At 33.6% G+C, this 23,076-nt stretch overlaps 1 protein-coding gene across 2 annotated transcripts in view; it reads left to right on the top strand.

Annotated features, from left to right (window-relative positions):
* Positions 1-1,329: 1,329 nt before the first annotated feature.
* LOC123524188 (muscarinic acetylcholine receptor M1-like) overlaps positions 1,330-23,076 on the top strand; it is a 126,669-nt gene continuing 104,922 nt past the window's right edge. For both annotated transcript variants that reach the window (XM_053541314.1, XM_053541327.1), the window contains exon 1: positions 1,330-1,590. The gene's annotated coding sequence lies outside the window, so the exon portion shown is untranslated. The remainder of the gene's footprint in view (positions 1,591-23,076) is intronic.

The following is a 23,076-nucleotide window of genomic DNA, read 5'->3' as shown; positions in this document are numbered from 1 at the left end:
GCCTATTGGAATTTGAGAAACTGTTAGCGAACAGCATGGATCCTGACCAGACTGCGCGGATGCGCAGTCTGGTTTGGATCCATGCTGGTCGCAAACCCACTATGTTGGTTTTCTCATGGCACGGCTCATATACAATTAATTTTTGAGGCTGATGTGACAGGCGCAATGTCAATGAACTTGTTATATTAAAAATACGTTAAAGCATGAAACAGTGCATGTTCTATATTTAGCATAAATTTCTTTTAACGTATGATGTTTGGTATAATGATTAAATGTGTACTTAACCGAGAAAGAACTAGGAAATGGCTGCAGGAGAACATATATAATGTTATTTACAAAATTGTTACAGTACTGTTATTACATTTAGTATCATATGAAATTTTGAATTCAAATTTGCTACAATCTGATAAGTAAGTATATAAACAGCACAAAAGGTACATAACGGGAAAATAACTAAAGTATATTGTAAACTAATTTAATACAATAATCTTGATGAATCTTGATTTAAGGGCTAACTGATTTTCATCGTTTTTTTATGTTACCTTAAAGGATATTTTAAGACCATTTCCAAGAGATAAATAGCATGTTACAACTGCTACTTCAGTTTCCTGGATGTTTCTGACATTGATACGTTATTAACCCTTATCATGCTGGACACGATTGATTCTGCCTTTGCAACCAGTGTAGATCTTGATCAGCCTGCACTGTTCGCCATTCAGTCAATATATTTCGATAAACAACTCCTTTAACAGTCAATGGTATTGTCCAAATTGAAAGATGGACAAGTGCATTACAGAAAATTAGCAGGGTAAGGGTTAAAACCGCTGGCGAGTGGTTTAACTGCATTGTTTTGTTTCTCATGCGCAATGTCAAGTCAAAGGTAAGGTAATATAAGCAAACAAGCCAAAATGAACGAGTCTGCGCATTTAAACCACAATGCGGTGTACACTTGCGCACTCCTGTGTCATTCAAACCCAGTCGATTGCCTTGTTTGAATTCTGCTTTTCACTTTCTGTCAAAGTGTGTTAGAACTTTAGCAGTGAATAAACGCCCAACTCAATTTTCTTTATAAGATAATACGTTACAAATGTATACATATATTGGGAAATCTAATCTCAAAACAAACTTGTTTTTACAATATTGTGGTTTAAAAGAATGAAATAAGAGAAAAGGAAGCCATATATGTTTTAAGGACACGTCTATAAATTTTATTTTCTGTTTGCTTTTGACGAATTTTAAGTAGCAAAGTTTGTATTGTTCACTGAAGAGCCTAAGTAAATTTGGTTTATATACCATGTCCCGATTTATTGTTTACTAAAATGCTTATATCTTTTATCCTACAAACGCAATAGTACATTTAAGGCGTAATATATAAACTAAAGGAAAATGAAAGAAAAGAGTTTTCAACTACAGATTTTATAGTCTAATCACATCCGTGTTTAAATCTGAATGTAATCTCGTACCCGTTTTTGCACTGTATTGTTGACCATGTAAACCAAAATTAGGATTATTTTCATCTTTTGTGTGTTCTTGTTTAAAATACACAATTGTTGGATATTACGTTTACGATGTCACAGTGTTCTTTTTAAGGTAAGTTAAATATTTTTTAAAATCTTTCGTATAACTGTTTATTTGAACGTGTATTCGTATAACTGTTTATTTGAACATGTATTCGTATAGCCAATGGCCGTTCAATAGGTTTCTTCATATTGTACATTGATGATCATTTTCAGAGATTAAAATGACCAGTCCAGTTTTATAATAAATGTTACTTAAAGGGATGATTAGTCGATCAGTTTTCATGATCGATCGTCGAAAATAATCGGACACGGGTTTTCAATAAATTTCGATTTTTAATCGAATTTTTCATAACGTGTTTCCGACATAACCGGCAAACCACAATAATAGTTTTGACAGAATGTCTTTCCACCCCGGATTTGTCCCTGAAACCAAAATAATTCCACAAGAGAGTGGGCATTTCCAGAACATGAAAAAATCCATCCGGCGCTGTCAGATATGTCCGACCTCTGGCCATTTGAGAAACTTTACCATAACCCAAAGAGTAAGTAACAGACAAAAGAACCATGTGAGTTCTGCGTAGTAGCACATTCGTTGAGCGACAAGACATTTTCGATCAATTTTCGAGTTACATTGCAGTTGATTGATTGACAAATATTGTAATATTTTGGATGGAAGTTTATAGTGTACGATATTTACCTGCAACAATTTAGACTCCATTGAATTATATATCCTTCCTTGCAAAATCTCAGATCTAACTACTATTGTAATGACCCTTTTATTATATACCTCCATCTTTTTGTTTGTTGTTTTTGTAATCAAACGAAATTTTAAGTGTTTGTCGATGAGTGAAGTTGTTGTGTGTGCTGTGTCAGGTCATGCATAGTAAATGAAAGTAGTCCGGCAACATACAATACAAAAAGTACAATACGGATTTTTTTCTGCTTGTTCATATTTACTTGTGAAATACAAGCAGTATTTTTGACAGAATTTATATAGGTATATGATAAACGGCAATATAATAGTAACATATAAACATCGTGAAATTATCATGAACTCACTTTTAGTCTTCATAGCAGTCTGCTTTAAATTTCAACCAATTATACAACATCTGGTCAAACAGGAAATACGTGTTGCGAAATAATTGTTCTCCATGGAATGTAATCAGTTGGTCTACCTATAGACTGCCTACAATTGGCTGGAATGGGAAAAGAGTGGTAATAATCATGTTCCAAACTTGCATTCTCATATATTTCGGCTAAATACGTGATTGTCAAAGCAAATCAGAGACAAATTTAGCACAATAAGGTTTTGTAGGAAAAGTATGTTTATTAAATTAATACTTATGCTAGTATAACTTATATCTTGGTTGGGCAACCAGGATAGGAAAATCAAATTTGAAGAATGCCTCTAGCGAAATCAGCCATGAATTAAACACTCAGAGAACACATGTACATGTAGTTTAGTAGTTAATGAATGTTTCGAAAAATACATTACCTGACCGAAATCTGAATGACAACCTTAACCTTTAGCCTGCTGGTTGGAATTGATTTTGCTTTTGCGACCAGTGCAGACCAAGATTAGCCTGCACATCCTTGCAGTTAGATCATGGTCTGCACTGTTCACTATTCAGTAAGTAAACTTTCAGTGAACACACCTTTAAATAATGAGTGGTGCTGTCAAAACTGAATGATGGACCAGTCCGTTCTAGAAATTTAGCAGGGTAAAAGTTAAGTTTTATCGTCTGCAACTGAATTATGTAAATTTCCTTTGATGTCTGTATAAAATTGTAGCACTCAATGTCATGTCATCAATATGACTGTAGAAAAGTTTGATTTGAAATTCTTACAAAATGAGATTTCAAGAGGAAATGTCATTAGCACCTACAACAGGATTGTTTTGTAATATTATGTAATAGAAATATACAGAATATCACAGATGTATGGCAACATATCTTGTACTTATCATTTAATAGTGTTCATTTCAAACCACGGGAAAATACATTGATGTTTCTTTAATAAGTTACGTAAATAAACCTTTTTGGAAACATACTAGCTTAAATTAGTTACAATGCACTGATTTTTGCATTTCTTTTCCGTTTACCTAGACCCAACGTATATGATATTCACTGGTCTGTATGTTCTGATTTAAGTGCGTAATAATTTTAATAGCTTGTTTTTATTTTAAGCTGGTACATGTATTTCATACTAAGTGTACGAATTATGAATCGGCAACATTTTTTTTTTTCTGCGTCTATAAGCAGACAAGTCACAGTTTTTTTTTTTCAGTTTTTTTTTCTCTTTTTTGTTTTGTCAGAAATCTTAGTACTAGGTCTAAAGCACTGCTGATTTTTAACACTAGAGCCACAACCACGGTGACGGTGCTAGATATATAAAAAGATGATTCGTGTCGTATTTAACAAAAAAATAGAAACATTTATGACTAGTCTTGTAAAAGGAAGTCATTTGACGTAGTAACAGACAGAAAGCAATGTAACCTACGTATTTTCGTTTCTATTTGAACAATATGCATTTTAGTTTTTACGAACAGTTTTTTTGCCCCGTAACGGGCATATAGCGATTAAACTGACGTCGTCCGTACGAACCAGATTGCCTTCAGCCCACATTAATGACCCAATTTAGGTCATTCTCACACTCAACAATCCTTATGGGAAGACATATAGATAACTTTGACCTTCATGTGATCTTCAAAAATATTTGTTCTTACATATGGGTATGGTCTTGTGTTTTGAAAATGCAACCCCTTGTTCTTTCTCGTTTCCTTTAAAATTTGTTTTTGAATTTACCTAGTCCCGGAGTCAGATAAATACGAGATATCGTGTATTTCCAAAAACATTTTCTAAACAGAACCGTGCACATGAAAATACAGTGTAATATCCTTGTAATTACACCACAAAATCTACTTAACTTTTCTTGCATATGATAAATTGTCGAGGGCGACATGACACGAGCAAAGTCAACGAACTTGTTATTGTTAAAGTAGATTTAAACATGCAGTTGCTAAGGTTGTACATTTAGCATAAATCTCTATTAATAGAAAAGTGTTTCAGCACTATAGGTTATAGCATGTCAAGTGAAATTTTGATTTAGAGTTATTTAAGCATAACATAACAACAATTTTAATACCTAACGTAACACGAGGAAAAACATGTATATCTGGAACTTGATCTTCTTTGTGCAATAGTTTGAAACAGCATAATGTGCAATAATTATCATAATTGCTCATTTAAGGGATAGAAACAGATCTACAATTACCAAGTATTAAACATCCAAGGCTGACTGTGGGTTCGCTCAGTCTGAAAAAGACTCACACATTTTAGTTTGAATGATATCCGTATTTTTGATTAAACGCTGAATTAATGTCGGAGAATCTTGACTCAATCGAACTTCAAAGTTGTTTATTGTAGATATAACTACTCTTACTGATAGATGTGTTGTCTTAAATGTTAAATTTATTTTCTTTTCATACTTTTTTTTCATGAACCTCTGATTGATTATGGCTAATTCGCTCCAATAGTATCCAGTAGATGCCTGTACACAGCACTCGTGAAATTACTGCCTTAACATTCGAGTATCTTTGATGTTGTACACTTTGACATTTTAGATCGGTCGTTGTTCACGTGAAATAAAAAAAAAATATCTGAAAAGAAATTGATCAGTCCAAGATATACGTACATTGCTTATATGATTTTTTTATTAAGTTATTTACAAGTTATTTTATTAACCCAGTTAGGAGAGTTTCGGATTCCTGTTCAGGAGGATCGGAATTCGAATCTGGAAGCAGGAAGATTTCCTTTTAACATTTTAATTTCATTGTTTCTTAATCTTGATCAGCAGCTTTTGTACTCGCATTCTTTGAACTGCTTTGAAAAACAAACAAACCTTTAGTGGAAACTTCCAGAAAGCTGCATGAAATCTCAAATATACAAGTTGAAATAAAGATATGTTTTCGGCAATGTTCTTTTTACAGTCATTTGAGTATATACGAACGGTTTCACTTTCGTTAAACTTACTTTAAAAGGATAAACAGATTTGATAAAATCGTGAAAAAGTTAAGAGTGTATCGTGCAGGGTCTAGCTCTGTTTATAAAACATATATATATATATATATATATATATATATATATATATATATATATATATATATGTTATTTTTTTCTATGGACTTCCTTGCCGACTGATTGTAAAACAAATGATTAGAAAATGATTGGTATTAAATGAACAAAAATCAATGTTAATCAATCTATCCCGAATTAATTGATGACCAGCATTCTCTAGGACTTCATTACTTCGTATGCCTCAGATATTGTTCGTTGTTTTTCTGAAAGAAACCAGCGCAAGGGACACCTTAGGTATAGGAAAATTTATTTATATACCTATTTTATTGGAGTTACAGTAAATATCTTATACCAGGTTTTAGACTGAGGAGTAGTTAGGAATAAAAAGTTTTAATCAGTCTCTAGATCATCGTCTATCATTCTGGTATGCAACAAAAACACTGACTCGCCAGCAAACCTGTGACAAGTTAAATAACAATCCGGGATGTTTACTGACATTTATACGGTAAAATCGCTCTTTTTATTAACTTGTGGTTTCTCGTTTGGTTAATGGCGTGTTTTTGTTTATCAGGCGCAGTGTCGAGCTAGGCTTACGGTTACGTAATTATGCAAGAAATTGATCCAAACCTATTGAATGAACAAGTTGAAGAGTCCACGGCCAACTAGTATTTATATCCCATTAAAATGCAGATTGGCTTTTATTTCATTATGCAAACCAAACCTATATTCCTATTTTATGAGGGAAATCTGTAATTTGAGTCATATCTGCCAGTAGTTTGGTTAGAATTTTAGCATTGAACTCACGACGATGTCAATGTTCTGTAGAAAATACTTTATACAAGTATACATGTAATATATAAACACAAATAAACATAAAATGGAAGAAAAGAAAACAAATCCGTATCGTTATGAGATTCTTTAAAACAGAATTTGAGGATAATGAAAAAAGCATAGCCACATATTTTTAAAGAAAGCGTTTATGTATATTTTGTTAGTTTTGATTTTGACGAATTTAAGGTAGCAAAGTTTTTTTGTTCACTGAAGAGCCTAAGTAAATATGATTTATATTACCTGTCTCCATTTATTGTTTACTAAAATGTGTATACCTTTTATCTCACAAACGCAGTGGTACAAACCGAAGATGTGATATTGAAAGTAAAGGAAAAAACGTAATTTTATAAAAGCTTTCCACTTAACATGTTATAATGTAACACGACCGTGCTTCAAACATTAAATCGTATCCTTTTAATTTGTATTCAATTTGTCGGAAAGGAACATAGAAATTAGGATTATTTTCATGTTTTTTATAACCCAGCTTATAATCCATTTGAACCGGCATAACGTAACAGATTACTTCCGGCATATCCTAACAGATTGCCACCCGACATATCATAACAGATTGCCACACGACATATCATAACAGATTGCACTCGGCATATCGTAACAGATTGCCCTCGGCATATCATAACAGATTACCACCCGACATAACAGATTGTCTCCCGACATATCACAACAGATTACCATCCGACATATCATTACAGACTGATCCCGTCATATCGTAACAGATTGCTCCCGGCATATCCTAACAGAATGCCACCCGATATATCATAACAGATTGCCCTCGGCATATCATAACAGATTACCACCCGACATATCATAACAGATTGCTACCCGACAAATCACAACAGATTACCATCCGACATATCATTACAGATTGTTCCAGGCATATCGTAACAGATTGCTCCCGGCATATCCTAACAGAATGCCACCGGATATATCATAACAGATTGTCCGCGGTATATCATAACAGATTACCACCCGACATATTGTGGTGTCAAGGTATTTGTTCATTCTTGTTGTATTTTTAGCTCACCTGAGCACAAAGTGCTCAGGGTGAGGTATTGTGATCGCTCACCGTCCGGCGTCCTTCCGTCGTCCGTCCGTCCGTCCGTCCACACTTTCCTTTAAACAACATCTCCTCCTAAACCAACAGGCCAATTTTGATGAAACTTCACAGGGTTGTTCCTTGGATGGTCTTGTTTAAAAATTGTTCAAAGAATTGAATTCCATACAGAATTCTGGTTGCCATGGCAACCAAAAGGAAAAACTTTAAAAATCTTCTTCTCAAAAACCAGAAGCTCTAGAGCTAACATATTTGGTGTGAAGCATTGCCTAGTGGACCTCTACCAAGTTTGTTCAAATCATGACCCCAGGGGTCAAAATTGACCCCGCCCCAGGGGTCACTTGATTTTACATAGGAAAATCTTAAAAAATCTTTTTCTAAAAACCAGAAGCCCTAGAGTTTAGATATTTGACATGTAGCATTGCCTAGTGGATCTCTACTAAAATTGTTCAAATCATGACCCCGGGGTCAAAATTGACCTCGCTCCAGGGGTCACTTGATTTTACATTGGAAAATTTCAAAATTTTTTCTTAAAATAAACCAGAAGGCCTAGAGCTTAGATATTTGACATGTAGCATTGCCTAGTGGACCTCTACAAAATTTGTTCAAATCATGACCCCCGGGGTCAAAATTGACCCCAGCCCAGGGGTCACTTGATTTTACATAGGAAAATCTTAAAAAAATTTCTAAAAATAAACCAGAAGGCCTAGATCTTAGATATTTGACATGTAGCATTGCCTAGAAGACTTCTACAAAATTTGTTCAAATCATGACCCGCGGGGTCAAATTGACCCCGCCCCATGGGATTACTTGATTGTACATAGAAAAATCTTCAAAATAAACCAGCAGACCTAGAGCTTAGATATTTCATATGTAGCATTGCCTAGTGGACCTCTACAAAATTTGTTCAAATCATGACCCCCGGGGTTAAAATTGACCCCACCCAGGGGTCACTTGATTTTACATAGGAAAATCTTCAAAAACTTTCTAAAAATAAACCAGAAGGCTTAGATCTTAGATATTTGACATGTAGCATTGCCTAGTAGACTTCTACAAAATTTGTTCAAATCATGACCTCCGGAGTCAAATTGACCCCACCCCATGGGGTTATTTGTTTAGCTTTAGCAAAGAATTTTTTTCAAGAAAGCAATTAAACTCAGGTGAGCGATATAGGGCCATCATGGTTTTTTATCTTGCCAGACACTGAGTACGAAAGTTTTATGTACGAACATCGAAGGCTAATTGCTTCATAAATAAGTTCATATAAATCTTTTTATTACTTTAAATCGATAGTATTTGTCCGTAGATATATTTACAATTCATTATTAGTTGTTTTCATACCCTTATTTACATGTAAACATGCTTAAAAGTTGACTTAGGCAAGCTAGCCGGCGACTGTCAGCCATTTTTAATTTGCGACGTCATACTCTGGTTAGTATAAATACCGGGCGTTCCGTATCGCTGTGTAACGATTACAGGACAAATTCTACCAATTCAATTCCTTATTTATTTCATATTAATAACAAAACATTCAGACCTCATTTTCAGCACTTTAGAGCATTTCAATGATATGAAACCCATATATGGTCATTTAGTATAACATGTCTTCTTATCAAAAATAGAAAATATTGACATGTTATGTTGTATATAAGAAAAATAATCTGTTCTGAGAAACACCACCCTCTAAAAATGCCCCCATGGAAACAGCCGTTTAGCAATTACGCGTAGATAGACATTTTTCGCAAAGGATAAAACTTATTCCAAGAAATTTACAATGAAAATGGTCTAGATCTCAATACAATAAGCAATAAACATAATCCAAAAATTTAACTGTCACCTCCTCATGTAACTCATTATACCAGATTTCATCCATAGCATGGAACTACATTTTGGACTACTTCACATGTAACACTGAGTAGTCACTTCCGGTTTGGTGTAATCCGACCTTAAAGGAAAATCTTTCATACTCAGAATGTGTTATTTTCACTTAAATTGTACCAGTAACCTAAATGCATGGAAAAAATACCAGTTTCAGTTTGATACAATCAATTTTCAAGGTTTTATGGCTTTTTCAGTAAGGTATGCTAGCATGCCAAATTTCCTGGAAAATAGCTGTCGCGACATCATTTTGACCACTTTTCCTTGGTTGGGCTTATTTTTGCCATATTTGATCAAGTTTTACCATAAACTGCACTCAAATCACACACTGTTACTGTAAAATATACACAAACTCACCCCTGACACCTAAAATATACCAATATTTAGTCAATAAATATGCATTTTTTGAAAAAAATACACCCAAAACAGTGATATTGAAATAGTTTTACTTTTTCTTCTTTTTCTCTGCTAAATTGCACTGAAGTTGTCATTTTCTATCATAATCTGGCCAAACTAGCCTGTTTACAGCCACATCCAAACAAGTTTCAATTTTTACCCCTGCACAACTTATAGGTTACATTCTACCAATTCAATTCCTTATTTATTTCATATTAATAACAAAACATTCAGACCTCATTTTCAGCACTTTAGAGCATTTCAATGATATGAAAACCATATATGGTCATTTAGTATAACATGTCTTCATATCAAAAATAGAAAAAATATTGACATGTTATGTTGTATATAAGAAAAATAATCTGTTCTGAGAAACATCACCCTCTAAAAATGCCCCCATGGAAACAGCCTTTTAGCAATTACGCGTAGGTAGACATTTTTCGCAAAGAATAAAACTTATTCCAAGAAATTTACAATGAAAATGGTCTAGATCTTTTCTCAATATAATAAGCAATAAACATAAGCCAAAAATTTAACTGTTACCTCCTCATGTCACTCATTATACCAGATTTCATCCATAGCATGGAACTACATTTTGGACTACTTCACATGTAACACTGAGTAGTCACTTCCGGTTTGGTGTAATCCGTCCATTACTGAATGCATAAAGGGAAGTAATTCCATTAATATGCAAATTTGTAAACCTATCAATTGTCATTGGAGTAAAATGACAGTTTATAGGCGCAATAAATCACCTTTGGTGATTAGCTAGCTTTTCACCGACAGGATTTGTGTGTGTCTGCCCGTGTGGATGCCAGTACATGGCACTTAAACGTTACAAATGGTGGCAGCGGGTGGATGAAGTCAACTGCCGGACTGGAGTTGCCTTACCCATGCATTTCCTAGGCCAAATCTCGGGACGAGATTTCTCGGATGGGAAAGTAATGTAACGATTACTGAATGCATAAAGGGAAGTAATTCCATTAATATGCAAATTTGTAAACCTGTCAATTGTCATTGGAGTAAAATGACAGTATATAGGCGCAATAAATCACTTTTGGTGATGAGCTAGCTTTGTGTGTGTCTGTCCGTGTGGATGCCAGTACACAGCACTAAAACGTTACACCTGTAGCTACAACCCAATAAGCATCAACACTGTTGTGTTGAAACAAAAATAGCTAGGATCTACTTTTATCTGATAAATGAATATGGATCGTACTCAGATGAAAAACTTTTTTTATTTGCCTGTTCTCTCGTTCCAGTGCAGATAAGTTGATTGTTAACTTTGTTATAAATCAGGGTCCTTTCAAAATCTAATACACTATCAAATCTGGTACAGAGCAGATCTAGTCACCGTCGTCTGCTAAATCTATAACTTTAAGATTGAGTCAACTCCAGATCTTTTATATTTATTTTTCAATGCAAGGCAATAAAGACTTTTATTTGTATTTTAACGTTTACTTAACAACTGTAGTCCTAATAGGTTAGGAATAAATAAAGCCTTTTTCAGTCCAGAAGGTTTTGAGTTTTTCTGATGAACTCCCTCACTCGGGCCGTGTAACGGACGCAAGTTTAAATGTGGCGAACTCGACAGGGGTCCGGGCGCCACAATATCATAACAGATTGCCACACGGCATATCCTAACAGACTGCCCCTCGGCATATCATAACATATTACCACCCGACATATCATAACAGATTTTCTCCCGACATTTCATAACAGATTGACCCCGCCATATCGTAACAGATAATCAACCGACATATCATGATAGATTGCCACCCGGCATACCATTACAGATTACCACCAGACATATCATAACAGATTGCCACCCGACATAACATAACAATTTACAACAAGACATATCATAACAGATTACCATCCAACATATCATAATAAATTGCCACCAGACATATCATAATAAATTGCCACCAGACATATCCTAATAGATTGCCATCCGACATATCAAAATAGATTGCCACCGGCATATCTTAACATGCTGCCCCAACCCATGGAAATAACTCTGTTCTCAATATCGGGTTTTCGAATGAGAGGATGTGAGGAATAGATTTAATAGGGAAATATTTTTAATCGTGAAGTTTTAATATCTCTTTTATTTTGACACCATTTTAGCATTCATGACATTATTCAATAATTTCTACATGTAAAATGTTCTCTCTAACTTAACACGTTCTTTCTTGAAATGTTCTTTTAAATGTATCGCAATTACTTATACCGAGCTTATAGTAAAATCACTAAAATTAAAACTGAGACAATAAGATCTCTCTATTAAATAATTCGAAAGGTTCAATTTCATAGGTGTTTTTCACTTCAGAAAGGGTATAGTTCGACCGTGTGTTTTGAGCCGTGACGGACTGATACACTTTTTAAATTTGGTTATATCGATATTCGGTCCATACCTGACTGAAAAATCTCTATAGAGTAAGTTGATATATATGTTTTGTTTACCATGAACTTGATTGGTAGAGCGTAATGATTACAAACCGTGAGGTGCGAGTTCAAGCCCAGATTACGGCCGTTAGTATACATTATTTTTCTTTTATTTTAGTCTAGAATCTTTGAAACTCTTTTTAATAACCATTTTATATATTTTAATAATAATGTTTGACTTATTTTTTTACATTGTTTCTATATTTTTAATCATCACTATATTTGTTACGTGTTGAAGCCATATTACACGGTAACTAAGACTAACAGGCAAGTATTTTTGACTAGCTAACACATCATTAACTAATCGATTCAATGAACTGCACAATTTTCTCGTTTATTGAAACAAACGATTAAAAAATTTAAAAAGTGTGAACGTACAAAGGCTCGAACCTCGAAAAGTAAGTTTGTTAAGCCAACGCCATATCCTTTGGGCCATACATTCGTTTACATTCATCGATAACTTATACCGCTTTACTATGTATTACATGTATGTTGCTACCTTTTTTTGGCGAATCAACTGTCCTGCATAAATGAGTCACGGCTCAGGAAACGTGGTCGACCTATACTTTTTAAAACTATATGCTGGACTTCAATATTTTTATTTCAGTTATATGCAAAACATGTACCAAGTCTGAAATAAAAAAAAACAACAAAAAAAAAAAAAAAACACACACACACACACACACACACACACACACACTAAAAATAAGATTCACTAATTTGATTAAATTCATAGGTTTCCTTCCTTCATCTATATATCAATACATTGATTTTTGTTGAAGAAGAACGGACAGTCCCTTAAATCAAGTTATAATTGGTAATAATTTAAATGCGCATGCGTGATTTAGAGATTGTTCACATGTAGCTAAAGTATATCACTTACTATTAACAATGGAAACGCGGGAATTGTTTTCAAACAGCAGTGAAGCCTTTTTGCGCATTTGGCTATTGGATCTTTACAGTACTATCCATACTTGCATGTTCAGAATACAAATACTCAACACAAAAACGCATAGATAGAATAAAATAAACCAGGAAGGCTAAGAATAGAAGACAGATCTTATAGTTTATTTTTGGCTTTGCAGACAATTAACTTGTAGACAGACATATGATGAGTTTAAAGCTATGATGGGACTAGAATGCAATAGTCTAGCAAAAGGCAGTGTTCACAAGTCATCAACATTTATTGTTAAAATAAGAAATGCAGGCGGAAAAAGGTTAATACAAGATTTTAAGAGATGTTGAAATTGCATTTGGGTCTTTTTTGTAAAAGATAAAAGGGGCGAAGGCTTACTCAAAGGAAGAGGCAATTTGACTTATAAGAATCCCTTTTTGAAGGATTGTTTTTTGAAAAAGAAAGTCAGGTTAACAAAATATAATGGCTTGAATATGAGACTGAAGAAGACCTACCACAATATCTGGTTGCTCAGCTATAACGTCTGGACTTGTGTCGTCAGCAAAATGATTATAACATTATCTGCTGTCTTCAACAACGTCATTATGCAGACATGGAATAGTAAATGTCGAAGAATTAATCCTTGGAGAAAGCCAGCTATTACTTACATTGCTAACATGAGCATCTCTCCGCACAATAACTGTCAGATATTGTAATGCTAAAACAGTACAATGCAAACTTATCGAAAGTCTTATACTGGTGTCCTTGAATTTAAATTTTCAGAGTGTTCAATTAAAAGTTGAACACCTCTCGTACATACACAGTTCATTCAAATATTTAGCCACATTAAATATATTTGAAAAGGATTTCCTAGATTTAAGTCAATATCTAATTATTAGATATTTAGTGAAATATGTGAATAGAACATATTTAACAAGTATATTTTCCCACAGTGATTTATAGAAACTTTTTCTGTAATAATTTTTCATTGCATATTGAAGAGTCTTACGCACAACACTTACAGATATTTTGATTCGCGGGACGAGTATATCACCGCCTATTCTCTTACTTAGCTGAGATTTGCACAATACCTCAACATTTGGCAATATTGCTGACTTTGCTTTAAGCACAATTAAGCTCTATAGATTATTTTTTTAAAACAGGCTAAGAGTTACAGGAAATTGTGTACTTACAGACAAGTTAACCACTTATATATGATTAAATGATGAGATGTTTTGTTGTTAATGATCTCCTAAAAGCCAGCATGTTGCCTTTGAACTGATGTAAAATCATTTGTAAAATATCCTTCACAATTCAGTCATTAAAAGTCTGAGCATATCTAGTGGTGATCCAGCTATGAACATGAATCAATGGTAAAACTACAGCTTACGGCCTATGAAATGTATTATCTTATGAGCATTAACATTTGATCATTCTATTGAGATACAATGAGTCGAGGGTTAGTCCGAAAACTACTGTATTCAAAATAACATACTAGACATAAAAACAACAACGTAATTTTTACTTGATGAGTTTCATATTTTTATTCATTTGTCATAAGTTCGGACAATTTGTAACGTATCCTAGAATGGAGAAATATTGCTTATGCAGATCATACAGTTTGAAAATACTAGTCATACATCCATAAGTTCCGTTTTGAGTTTGACCAAAGTTAAACAGTTGTCATAAAGACCTCCCCAGCATCTAACCTAGGACGATACTGGTGAAAAGAATACCACTTTAGCCAATCAGCCAGAACTAAATGCTGGTGGGAATCAGGATCGCTGCTAAAGACAGTAACTTTAATCACCACCCAGAACTGAGCAGCAATCGGGTACTCGAAGCGCTAGCACAGTAGCCGAGTTTCCTAACCACTTCGCGTGTTTTTCGTGAACAAATGTATTCACGGACAACAAAAGATAGTCATAGATTTAAATCGTCATCGAAGCAGTGTGATCGTTATTTTCTTTCTTGTCTTTTCATGTAATGCCCTTGTTCAGATAATCATTATGCAAGTTAAGTAAATTAAGTGTCGATCAATCAAGTATTATCAATAATGCCGTCTGCAACTGAATTACACTTATTTGATTAGATGTCTATTACCTAACGTGTACTAAATCAATGTCATAACATCAATGAAAATTATTTTAGAATATTTCAAATGAAATTCTTGTCAAAATGTTCCCTTAGTTGCAAAAGAGGAATTGCCACCAGACACACAACCGACATTTTAGAATTTTGTTTCTTGTTAAATAGGGAAATTGTAATCTGTCTATTTGTCCAAGGTGTTTTAAAAACAGACTCGGGAATTTGATTTTACCAGCGGAGATAATATGATAATATGGCAAATTATTTTCATTTTGAATGTTATACACCGATAATGACCTGGCGCTTACTTACCTCTACCGACAAAAACCAAGTACCACTGTATTAGTTCCATTTGTATATTTAGACATGTCAGAACCAAGATTATCTATCTCTTAAAGCCTGTCTATTTGAAACAGTTCAAATGCATTATAGACTGTACGTATCATTTTCTTCTTTTCATGTCAAGTAGGAATAGGACATATCGAGTCGTTACGTCATCAAATCTAAATGGGTTTTAATGTCTGACGCTTATCACCGAGCACTTGATAATAGATTTAAATATTTCATCTTTACGTGCTGGTTTTAGCACCTTAAATTTGATATATTTAGCGTATCTTGTAAACCTAGTAAACAAATAAACTAAGTGCATGAATTTAGAACTAACCAATGTGTTCAGGTCTATACGCAAAGAGACGTTTTAGTATACAAAGACTATCAAGCAAAATATGAAGTAATAATGAATTCAAGAAATTATCGTTTTTTAAGGTCACTATTGCTTTGTCAGAAATCTTGGTACTATGTGTTTTTACATACTGGTTTAATATATTTAGTATTACATGAATGACGAAATAACTTAACAATGATTTAAGCATTTTAAATTTAAAATGTCCTTGTACACTTTCGTTTTCTTTTAGTGTGTGTATCCGTGAAATATTGTTAGATATTTATGAAAGGTAACATATAGGCCCGTTTGGCCAGGTGTTTAAGAATTTGCTATATTTCATATGTATATATCAGTGCCATACACATGTCACTATAATAAAATATTATCTTATCTTATATTCTAAATAGTAAGACCTATCAGTTGTACACTATTTTTGAATGAAGGAAATCATTATGTCCTAAGAAACGATTTTAGCCCAATTACATAATAAGCGCCAAAATAGTGCACAGGAAAATGCAGTTTTATATCCGATGAAATCTACTTAACTTTTAACGTATGAGGTAAGTTGTTAAGGACGACGTAACACACGCAATGTCATAGAGAACTAGACTAGCCACTAGACTGATAACAAAGAATTTGTCACATCACAAATTGTCAAATTTTGTAGTTTTTTACTTTATGTAATATTGACGAATGTCATTATATCTTAGAGATTTTCTCAGAGAAGTGACTGTAATTGGACACAAGTAGAAAATATGAGATGGCATCGGTTCAAGGTTAAGGATCAGCCTATTTGTCCAAGGTGTTTTAAAAACAGACTCGGGAATTTGATTTTACTAGCGGAGATAATATGATAATATGGCAAATTATTTTCATTTCGAATGTTATACACCGATAATGACCTGGCGCTTACTTACCTCTACCGACAAAAACCAAGTACCACTGTATTAGTTCCATTTGTATATTTAGACATGTCAGAACCAAGATTATCTATCTCTTAAAGCCTGTCTATTTGAAACAGTTCAAATGCATTATACACTGTACGTGTCATTTTCTTCTTATCATGTCAAGTAGGAATAGGACATATCGAGTCGTTACGTCATCAAATCTAAATGGGTTTTAATGTCTGACGCTTATCACCGAGCACTTGATAATAGATTTAAATATAGGCCCGTTTGGCCAGGTGTTTAAGAATTTGCTATATTTCATATGTATATATCAGTGCCATACACATGTCACTATAATAAAATACTATCTTATCTTATATTCTAAATAGTAAGACCTATCAGTTGTACACTATTTTTGAATGAAGGAAATCATTATGTCCTAAGGAACGATTTTTAGCCCAATTACATAATAAGCACCAAAATAGTGCACAGGAAAATGCAGTTTTATATCCGATGAAATCTACTTAACTTTTAACGTATGAGATAAGTTGTTAAGGACGACGTAACACACGCAATGTCATAGAGAACTAGACTAGCCACTAGACTGATAACAAAGAATTTGTCACATCACAAATTGTCAAATTTTGTAGTTTTTTACTTTATGTAATATTGACAAATGTCATTATATCTTAGAGATTTCCTCAGAGAAGTGATTGTAATTGGACACAAGTAGAAAATATGAGATGGCATCGGTTCAAGGTTAAGGATCAGCCAGTTGTACACTATTTTTGAATGAAGGAAATCATTATGTCCTAAGAAACGATTTTTAGCTCAATTACATAGTAAGCACCAAAATAGTGCACAGGAAAATGCAGTTTTATATCCGATGAAATCTACTTAACTTTTAACGTATGAGATAAGTTGTTAAGGACGACGTGACACACGCAATGTCATAGAGAACTAGACTAGCCACTAGACTTATAACAAAGAATTTGTCACATCACAAATTGTCAACTTTTGTAGTTTTTTACTTTATGTAATATTGACAAATGTCATTATATCTTAGAGATTTTCTCAGAGAAGTGACTGTAATTGGACACAAGTAGAAAATATGAGATGGCATCGGTTCAAGGTTAAGGATCAGTATATTTTAACAATTGGTTTGCATGAATTTGTACTTGTTCGGTCGATAAAATGTATTTTAATATTAAAGTTAATGAGATATATGTACAACTGCAAGAGAAAAAAACATGAAAATTTAGAAAAAAGTTGCAGTACTATACTTCAGCACATCTGCTTTTCGAAAGAACAATTAAGTATAATACAAACAACATAATGAGTGTAAAATATGTATGCTTCAAATTTTACAACACATATTAAGCTGCTGTATGTTAATGTAGTGCTCGGTATATTTAATGCCATCTAGAGAGACAAGTATCATGTTACAGCTGCATATACAACAGTATCTAGATCACCGTCTGCCATGCTGGTATGTAATATAAACACAGGCTCGTCAGAACAATTGCGTTAAAAAAGTTGTTTTTGCGACAAGTTACACAACAGTCCAGAATATTTACTGACATTGATACGTAAAAGCCGCTTCTTCTATTAGCGTGCAGTTTCCTCGAGTGAAATAATTACATTATTTTTGTTCTTCAGGCGAAATGTCAAGTTATGTGTATGGTAATGCAATTATACAGGCAATTGTGAATGAACTAGTTGGAGTACTCATGACCAGCACGTATTTACACCAAATTACAACGCACCATGATAGACTCTTCTTTTGTTATACAAACCATATCGATGCCTCTGTTTCATCAGAGAAATTTGTATTATCCTTGTTTGAGTTTTACTAACTTCTCTCTTCCTAAATAAATGTATTGTTTGCCTAATATCTTCCAATAATTTGGGCAGAAATTTAGCATTATAAAAACGCCGAGCTCTCCATTCTGTAAAACATATTGAAAAACTAAGTTAAGTTATTCATGCACTTACATTTATTGAAATAACAGAAAAGGGATTTTTTTTTGAATTTCACAGATATTAAAAAATCAGAAGTCAAATCTTCTTAAGAATATGTAATTTTATTGCATTTTGTGTATTTCAACGAACATGATTTGTATTTTTCGCTTAAAGACCCTTTGGTAAATCTAATATACAGTATATAACGTGTCCCGATTTATTTTTCATCAAAATGCGTCTGTGTTTTACCCTACAAACATATTAGCACAAACTTAACGTCTAATATTTATAGTAAAGGAAGACAGAAAAAGAGCTATTTACTTCGTGTTTTTAAACTGCAGATCATTGTCGTGCTGCAATTTGAATGTTATCTCTTATCCTTTTTAGAATGTTTTAATATTGTTAGATAAATAATTTAAAGTCAAAATAAGGAATATTTTCATCTTCTGTCCATGTAGTTTCTTCTTTACAAACATACAAACGTTGGATATTACATTTAAGATGTCACAGCGTTCTTGTTGTTGAGGTAAGTTAAACAAATATTTTTTTGCGTAACTATTTACATAAACATACTCTATATAGACTAGCACACCGTCTTTTAACAAGTTTTTAAGTGAAATGCCCGATTCTATTTAATATATATCGTAGCAGTTGTAATAGTTTTATCATAGATTTAACAAAATTAATGTCGTTTTACTTCCGGTGGAAGTACAACGTATATGATACAGATAGAAATGAATCGTTAATTTATCTATAAATAGAAACGTTAATAAGTATTTCCCGCGTGATATTAATAAAAGCTGAATATTGGCCAATAAGGCTATACGTTTTAGGACATGATACGTGTTATTGAATTTATCCATAAAAGATGCACATAATTTCTGATTAAGATAAACTGCTGGGCATTATTATATCAAAAGTAACGTTTGTCTATTACACACATGAAAGCTGTCATTATAATAGTTTTACAGCTTTTTTTTATTTGGCAGATCGGTGAATACCATGCCTTTGGCAAATTTAACAGTCTAAAGTGATGAATATGGCCAGGACATACAACAACATACATTACAGTACATTTAAACAAACGCAGAAGCAATATGCTTCAAATGTAATTTACAAATAAAATAGTTAAACGTAGATTTATCAAGGCCGTTTCAGTCTTTTCTCTTTTCGTTCCGTTTATAAAAGCAAAAGAAATTAGTTAAATGTAGCGTAATGTACCATCTTTGTAGCATAGCATGTATTATTTCACTTGCCATGTGTTTCATCGTTTTGATACTTTCAAAACATAAAAAAATGTTACTGTGCTGGCATACTTTGATAACATTTATGTCTTAATTTATGTTTAATGAAGGCTGCTCTATATCCTTTGGACGGCCAGCACATATTTATGCAATCTCGCCAGGCATATGTGTGTTTTTGACAACACAGAAAATGACGTCACTCGACCTTCAGCTATTTCCTGAAGTAAAGAAAATGAAAGTAGAAATGCTAAACTTGAAAACGTAAACCGTATTTTGATTCGTAGAAAGTCAAGGGTCACGCGCAGGGGTCACCCCGTCTAAATGTATGCGCGTGGAAAAGAGATTTGAGCTCGGGATAAACACAAATCCCACAGGGGTCCGTAACGGAGCAAGGGTACATTGATAAATTTGGAACTTCATCAAATCGCTCAAAATGCCATTTTTGTTGTTGTCTGAGAGTGTCAGTATAAGCCTCAGATGTAGGATATAACCGTATTTGAGAGCTGCAGACCTACACATTTCAGAAATATTTTCAAAATAAATTTCGTGTAATAAATGTTGTTTCTACGGAAGCGTGAAAGGGCCATCAGACGCTAATACGTTTTAGTACGTTAAGACTGCGGAAAGGATATACATGTTTGTAAATACTTGTTAAAAGTTGAGATAATTTCGTCTTCAGTCTCTCAAATATCAGTAATTTCTGAAAATGTATTTTATAAGAATTTGTTACGAGCATACTTATAATAAGTAACCTAGTTTCGGGCGAACATGTATCATCGTCCAATTATTTCTCAGATCAGGCTATACAACAATCAGAGATCAAGTTAGCGGTATCTTATTAGTTTACTCCCTGTCTTCCCTGGGGAATACCAATTAGTTGGAACATTATCGCTAATTATTTGTTGACCTCCCCCATAGCGAATCTATGCTCATTTACTTTTAGTGTATCCTTACAATTTGATAGTTATCTACCTAATGCAATTAGAATACATAACAACTGCCGGTATATATTTTCAAATATGATATTGATTAATGCTTAAGTTATTTGCGTGTTCATATACAATGCACATTAAAATGTCTTTCCTATGTAACTTAAGAGATGTAATCTCACATTTTTATCAAATATAAAAAACAACATTTCCTTTCAAACCACTTTTTACGAATAACCCTATAACGGATTAAGTAGACAAATGAACAGAAAAGTACATGTATCTGAATATTTTGATCACAAATGTCAGATATGCTGCAAATGATTAAGTAAATATCATAATTTTGTAATGAGTTAGTAATGTCAAAAAGAGAGAAACTGTATTCAAAACTATGACCCGATTCGTTTCACTCTATCCGTGATAAGCCGGTCCGATTAAAAAGCTTCGGTGTGTGCTGCAAAATAAGAAAAAAAATCTAATTTGCGTTGATTTTTTATTGTGTCCTGTTCAAAGTAAGTAAGGAATCAAAATTTTCGAGGTATGTTTCTATGTTTACTGGTAGTTAAGCTAAATTTCCTAATGTTTATCCGAATTAATATCGGGAAAATGTATGATTCACCGCTTAGCCTATGTCGCAAGACAGGCGCCCATCGGCGCACGCCGGATAAATCCAGGCATTCGGGAAGTCAAACAAACGCCTATCCGGATGCCAGCGTCGAAACAGCGTAGTCTGCAAAAGTGAAACGAACTGGCACTATCATGGCCGAAGCGACTATTGAGGCAACCGAGGCACTTGCCTCGGTCATGTTTTCTGCCTCACTTGCCTCGGTCGGGTTTTTGCCTTAAGTGCCGCGGAATGTTTTTTTACCTCGGCCATTATATTTAGTCTCTGCCTGTCAGTTTGCCATAGCTCTATGATTTGCCAGGCTTTCCGGTAGTATCTGATCACGTTTAATGGAGTTTATTAGTGCAGTGAGTGATTTTCAACAAGTGTTTTTACCGCTAAAACAATAAATGGATGTCAGGTTTACATATTTTGATATTATTTCATGAATCAGACTCGCAATTAAAGAAATTTTAGTAATCTTCAAAAGATGTATAATAGAAAGTCAAGTTTTGCAGACAAAAAATGTTACTCATTAAGTTACACTTGCATCGTGATCTAAACACGCTAAATGAAACAATATCTACAATACTGTGGAAAAAGATCTTAACATCTATGCAGCGTAATGAACGCCGCAAACTTTTTAGTTGCTGGGATCACATTACTTGGTATTATTGGCATAAGTTGCAGTGTCATTGAATTTGTAAAAAAAAATGGGAATAAACGGCACTTGATAACTCCGTTCGAATAATAGAAAAAGACAATAGCCTAATACTGTAATTACATACTATGTATTGTTCAAGATTGTACGATTGTTTTATACGAAAAAAATAAACAAAAACAAGGACATATATGAAACAGGGAATACTAATTACTAGAAAATGATATACGTGTATTGCACTTTAGTTTTCAAAGCTTTATTTAATCCATAATGTTTGTGCCAAACAAATTAAGTAATTCATTGTAGATACCAAATTCAAACTTTTATCTTCCCCATTCATTTTCAAATAAGCTCCCGTATGGTAGTATCAGAGCCAACGATGAGGGAAACCATAAAGTTTCTGCGTTCTTACTCTTTAGCAAACAAAGTCGAATAAGATTAAAGCCAAACCTGTCTTAAGCAGCCATCAAAGTGAGCGACTCAGTGTGGACGCTTAAGACAGGCGGCAGCTAAAGTCATGTTGAAATGAGTTTGTTCATTGTTTATCGTCATAGTCTTCACGCGAATGAACATGTGGTATTATAGTTAAACTTAATTTATGATTTAATCATTTTACTCAATATCTATTGAATGTTTCATTCAAGCTAAGGTACTTTTATTGCAATTTTACATCGCAAACAATTTTATCTAAACGTGTTTGGCTCTAGTTTCTGTGGTGAGTTGTACTGTTTTTACTAACATTCTTGTCATTGGATGATAGAAGAGTTTGTCTTAAAGATTTCATGTGTGCAACATATGATGGAACTTTGATTGTGAGGAAAAATTGTTTGAGCATTTTAATACGGCAATTTTACTCCTATATTATAAACCCTCCAACACTTAGCCCCGTCGGCGCTATATCGATACCATTACGGTTTGCCT

Source organism: Mercenaria mercenaria, chromosome 1 (assembly GCF_021730395.1).
Source record: "Mercenaria mercenaria strain notata chromosome 1, MADL_Memer_1, whole genome shotgun sequence".
Classification (NCBI taxonomy): domain Eukaryota; kingdom Metazoa; phylum Mollusca; class Bivalvia; order Venerida; family Veneridae; genus Mercenaria; species Mercenaria mercenaria.
This window is presented reverse-complemented; position numbering and strand designations above follow the sequence as displayed.